The sequence below is a fragment of the Adiantum capillus-veneris genome, chromosome 24 (genome assembly GCF_014529385.1).
Source record: "Adiantum capillus-veneris isolate H3 chromosome 24, ASM1452938v2, whole genome shotgun sequence".
Classification (NCBI taxonomy): Eukaryota; Viridiplantae; Streptophyta; class Polypodiopsida; order Polypodiales; family Pteridaceae; genus Adiantum; species Adiantum capillus-veneris.
The window spans coordinates 5,742,323-5,748,624 of NC_140954.1; positions in this window are offsets into that span (position 1 = coordinate 5,742,323).

Consider the following 6,302-nt stretch of genomic DNA (forward strand, 5'->3'; position numbering starts at 1 on the left):
ATGACTCATTATAACAAAGTTATTGTTATAACAATCCCTGAAAAGGTAAGTTGGAAGATATGATAAACCCTTGTCTTTGATTTTGAAGATATAGATGATTTTCATGGGTGTTAATTGTCCTGATTTGGCATGAGAAGTCCATAGAAAATCTTTGACGTTTCTATCCTCCTAACAATAGACTCCGATCCTAGGATTATCCATGCTAAGACATTTCAAAGGCTTCAAATCAACTTGATCGTATCCCTCAAATTCTAAAGTCGGTGGTCCTTCTTTTGCTGCCATATCCGAAATGAGTGTCTTCACCTCTAATCCCCATTTTTCTATCACATCAGGGTTTCCAACTTTTTAATACTAAGTCCCGTTTCTATCCATATACATTTTTCCTTGGTTATTTTTCCTTATTTCCTCTTCAAACTCTATGTCATGGTCATCAATGCAAATAGCATACTCTTCATTAGGATCCAAGTGAATTTGAGCTCCATGGTCATTCGTCATATAAAATGTGAGTATGTGCTTATATCGCACTATCATTCTGGTTTGTGAATGAGTTGAATAGGAAGACATTTCATATGTTGATTCTGAAAAAGTGTCTGAGACTTCTTCAAAGATAGTGTCCAATTGATCGCATTGATTCACACTCTCTTCGGTGGATACTCTACTAACGGTCTCTCCAAAGATGCCTTGGTTTGGTAGTATACGACTAGATCTAAGGTTCATATAGACTTGTGAAGCCCTGAATAGCGTCCTTACCGTCGCATTGACTTGCTATCAGTTTCTTCCACTTGACGCGAGTGCAACTCCTGTCAAGCTTTCAATTCCTTGTTTGCAACCTGATACGTGTATCAATTTTAATCAAGATAGCTATTCTTTCACAAAGACTGTACAATTTTTGCTAGCTATTGTGACTGGAAATGTGTATCACTTCAAAGTGAGCTAAGTGAGTCAGTAATTGAGACTTTCAGATTCTAATTTTGCAAAAAGCCAAATGACTAATCTGCAACCTAAAAATTGAGTGAACATGTACTATTTGGATCCCATTGAACCCAAAATTGATCGGTGGCCTTGTACTATGTTGTTCTAGCATTGTACAAGCTTAAAAGTTTCAAATTCTGTCTCTATGTCTCAGAAGTAAATAATCGTGATTATTTACTTTCCTCAAATTTTTGCACTTTTTAGTCTTGTTTTACCAGGTATTCAACTTGTTATGGTCTCGGGACAAGTTTCACTGAGTTTGAACAAAATTTGTCTATGTTATCAAAACTGTTTCGTGTCCGTAGACTCAGTTTTTGAGAATCTGGTTTAAGTCTCACTTTTGTGATCCAAAATTCACCAAATTTGATTTGTGGACTCTACTTGATATCCTTGTTCTTGAGGTATGCTCAAATGTGCAAAAATGCCCAATTTTGTAGCAGATGTAAATAATCGTGATTATTTACTTCTGGTATTTTTGTGCAACTTTTTACCACAATGTTGACACAAAATGGTTAAGCAGCTCAACTTAAGCCCCCTAGCCAAGTTTCATCAAGTTTGGATTATCCCTATTCAATTGGTCAACAATTTTGTGTCTGTAGGCTGCTGACTTTACAAATTTGGCCACAATTTTCACTTCAATGATCCAAATCTTACCAAATTTGATTTGTGGGCTTAATATAACATGCTAAAACTAGTGGTATACTGGGTTGGTCAAAAAAGTTGAGAAATGGGACAAAAGTAAATAATCGCGATTATTTATTCTGGTAAATTTTTGCATCTTTTTGGTCAGTAGAGCATGTACACTTGTTTAACACTTCAATATAAGCCTCTGAGTCATGTTCCAGTAAATTTGAACAAGATTTTCCCAAGTCACACTTAAGTTCTCAACAATCAGTACAAATTTTTCAGTTTTTATCAAGGTTTTGGTCAGTTTGGTGATCCAAATTCTATGGGCCTTTACAAAAGATGTTTGTACACATGCATGCATAAAGTGTCTTTGGTACCAACCTTGGTCAATTTTGAGGTGAAAGTAAATACTCGTGATTATTTACTTTTGGCCTAAAAAGAACACTTTTTCAACTTTTTCAGTCTCGACAGTCTTTTTATGATCTATTTTAAGCCTCTTAGTCAAGTCAAAACTTAATTTGGTCTAAAATGTCAAGAAAAAGTAAATAATCTGAGTTTTTGCAAACTCTTGAAAATTTACCTCAAATGCGTCCTTAAGCTTACCCACTAGTTCATATATTTTTTAAAGCATAATCTCCAGCCGGATTCAGTGGCTGACAATCTTTTGGTGCTGTTTCAAGCCGTAGACCTGAAATTTTGCAAGTTCATATAAACAACTCACAATTGATTCTTCTGGAGAGAGCAATGTTCTCAGATCCCACCTCGGATTCTACTTACCCTACTCCTATGTGCTATTGTAATGGGGTTGTGGAAAGTATCCACAAACACTCTTTTTCTTGTTTTTTATGGTTTTCTAAGCTTTGATATGAAGACTTGTCTCGATCTATCAATCATTCTCAAAATACTAATCTAATCGTACAATCCTACAATCCTAAAAGGTACTTAACAAGTACACTGACTTCCAAGCTACCTCTACACAGCAAAAGAGGACAATCTTAACTTATGCGGTTCTAAAAAGAAAGTTTTGACTCTAGGTGATCTTAGAGGAAGTTAAAGGACAACTACACTAGACGCTCGTGTTTTTCCTAGTTTAGGTCTCTTCAATCCCTAGCAGCGGTGCCAAATGTGGGACGGGTTTCTAACCTCACTCCTATCTTATTGCAAACATAACGAGAACCACGAACATAATTGTCGATCCATGGGATGAAGCTGACTCAACTAGTGCATAGAGGCTACAAGAGGTTGTCAATCTCTTGGAAAACAACAGACAAATCGCATCTAACTCAAGCTACACTCAATTGACCAAAATCACCAAAAGCTAGTTGCAAATCGGCAAACAAATCATAATCATTACAGCATCAGCTCACACTGTGTTCTATTATCCAAAAACTTATAAGATACTTACAAAAATATGCTTTTATACCTTAGCCAAAATTTCTTTGGTGAAAACTAATAATCTGTGAGCTCTAACTAAAGATAGGTTGATACAATCTGGAAGCTTGTAGCCCCGGCTCGTCAATTACACTGTTTATCTGGAAAGTAGGAGTTACAACATTCCCAATTTATCAAAATAATAAATGTATTTAGAATAAAAAGGTCAAAAAAAATGTTATCTGAGTTAGCTTACTGCTAACATGGACCGTCTTTTATTGTAATGATCTATCTTTGATTCCCAATCATTGTTATCATTATTTTGATCAATGTATCTATTTTAGGCTTCTTTTTTCTAGCTTTTGTCTTGTGGATTTGTGGCTCTGTTTACTACCCTCACTATCATCAACAATATGTTGTTTTCTTATGTGAGATCCACTGGATTGAGTTTGTCGGTCTATACTCTTCACATGTCTCCTTCTGGAATGAGTCGAGTGCTGAGAATCTCTGGATTCTTCAGCTATCCCTGACCTGGATGAACATATGTCTCACTTCCATGTTCTCTCTCAGTATTAGCACCTTGCTCTAACCCTTCATGAATGGTATAGACCCAATCCGGATCAACCATGAATCTTGTCACTGGCCTCTTGCCATGAAAAATCCGGACAAATTTATATAGCTACAGGTCTCAAAATGCAACGCAACTTAATACCTAGCATGAGCAGAGTATCCCCAACACTCCATGGGCTTGGATGTCATTTTTGACACTCGTAAAAAATCATGCATAAGATAAACAACCAATTTTAGGATCGGCTTTGGCCTCTGAAGCACTCTACAGCTTCCTCTAAACGTGCTCTGTCCCTATCTAAGGTCAAAAATCAGTTTTGGTGCGTGTATTATGCAATAGGAACAAATACAGCTCATAGACACGCATGACTAAAAGTACATTTTCATTGCAAGAAACTTATGTTAAATGAAAGAGCTTTCACCTGCAAACGCATTGGTATGCTTGAAGTAGCAATGCAACACTGTACAAGAGAGACACAAAGAGTTGAAGAAACAGTAGACTCAAAGATAGTTTTGCAGCACACGTTTACTTTTATTATCCACAATAACTTAGGTCCTTTGTTACAATAATTGCCTTTTATCCCTTATCCGAGGTTCAAAAAGTGAATTTCTAACTTTTTGGGCTCAATAACAAGGCTTAAAAACTATGGGAGGTTACAAACTTGGAAGCTCTCAACCCCGTTTAGACTCATTGGTAATCAATAATGTTATAGCGGCTTTGGAATTAGGGATTTGTTACTAATACATTGGGGTTTAATACAATCGATTTGGCTTAAAAATGAGTGGCGTCCCCTAGATGCTCTTTTTCTTGCTATGTTAGCTAAGCTGCTAACAATCTAATCAGGCCAATTGGAGTTTTACCCCCCTTTCGAAGCCGTTCGAGCCCTCAGAATTTTGTTCCGAGCAGTGTAGCAGAAGTTACTTTTCGGAGGCGTTTGGATCAAGAGGGTGTGCTTTTTGACAGATTTTCTTCAGGTAAACAGTTCTTTTGGGAAGCAGCTTGTCTTAGCTTTGTGCTGAGATTTTGTGTAGAGTTTTGTTTGGATTGGAGAGGAGATTTGTGAATCTCTTGGAGGTTCTTTTTCTCTCTTGTGTGCATCCACAGTATGGCTCAATCTACGGAGAAAGAGATTTTTGGTGCGTTTACATCCGAAGACAAATTGGATGGTACCAACTATTCTCTTTGGTCTTTTATGGCCAAAAATGTTTTGGTTGGTAAAGGATTTTGGGATTATGTATCTGGAGATGAAGTTGGTCCAGTTAGCATTGCACCTGCCACGCCTGGTCGTGGTGCAACTGTTGGTGCAGGACCCTCACAAGTCACTCCAGAGCAAAAGAGATGGGATACTAAAGATGCACAAGTTATGGCTGTGATTGCCTTAACCATAAAGAGGACAATCACACCACATATCAGATCTTGCAGAACTTCTGAGGATGCTTGGAACACTCTGCAAGCTATGTTTGGAGGAAGAAACGCTGCCAGAATAGAGTTTTTAAAGAAACAACTTGATAAAATACAGATGGACAAAGGTGACGATATCGTCGAGCATCTTACAAAAATCAGGGATCTTAAAGAGCAATTGCTTAGCATTGATGAAGTGATTCCAGAGAAGGACTTGGTTTCCAAAACACTCAATTCACTACCACCATCTTATTTGACTTTTCAGACTTCTTTGACTCTGTCTTTGCGAGCTAATCCTGAGCCTCTTCATTTTGAAGAGTTAGTGCTTTGCTATTGCAGGAGAATCAATCACGTAAGAACAAGTCTTTACAGGTGGATGGTATGGATCATGCTCTTGTTGTACAGAACAAAAACAAGGGTAAAGAGAGTGCTCATTACTCCAAGTCTAGTGCAGGACAATCTTCAGAGAAGTCTAAAGGTGATTCCGACAAGTCCAAGAAGAAAGGTAAATGTCACTACTGCAAGAAACCTGGTCACTACATTAGTGAGTGTAAAAAGCGAATTGCTAAAGAAAAGAAGAAAGAGTCAAGTTTGGTTGTTTCAGCTTATGGTGATTCTTCTACAGCTAAAGAAGAGTCTGCAAACTTTGTGCAGGATTCTTATGCTTTTGTAGTATGTTCAGATTTTTCTGCTTACAGTGTTGACAAGACACAAATGATTTGGTACTTTGATAGTGGTGCATCCAGGCATATTACTTCAAGGAATGTTTTGTTCATTGGATGCAGCTCCAGCAAGAAAGAAGGTGACATGTGCAAATAATGCTTCTTATCCAATCAAAGGCGTTGGTAAGATTTTGATTACCATTTCAGATGGTTCAGATTTATGCTTGCCAGATGTCTTATATGTTCCAGGGATCAAGAAGAATTTGTTGTCTGTATCCTCTCTTGCAAAAAATGGTCTTCGGGTCATTTTTGAGGATGACAGATGTGTTGTACGAGATCGAGAGAATGGTTATTCTCTTATCACTATAGGTACGCTGGAAAATGGACTATTTGTGCTAGATCGTTATGAAAAGCAGATTCAGGTATGTATTGCAGAAACAAAGACTCGGGCCATGCAAGATGCTGAGTTGTGGCATGCTAGATTTGGGCATGTTAGTTATGGCAGTTTGATGACTTTACAACGTCATAATATGGTGCATGATTTGTCTTTATTGGAGATGCCACCAAGACATGTATGTGAAGGTTGCGTTCTTGGAAAGATGCACAGATTTGCATTTTCGCAGGATGGTTCAGTTAGAGGGACACGAAAGTTGCAGCTTGTACACAGTGATGTATGTGGTCCTATGAGGACGCCATCTATA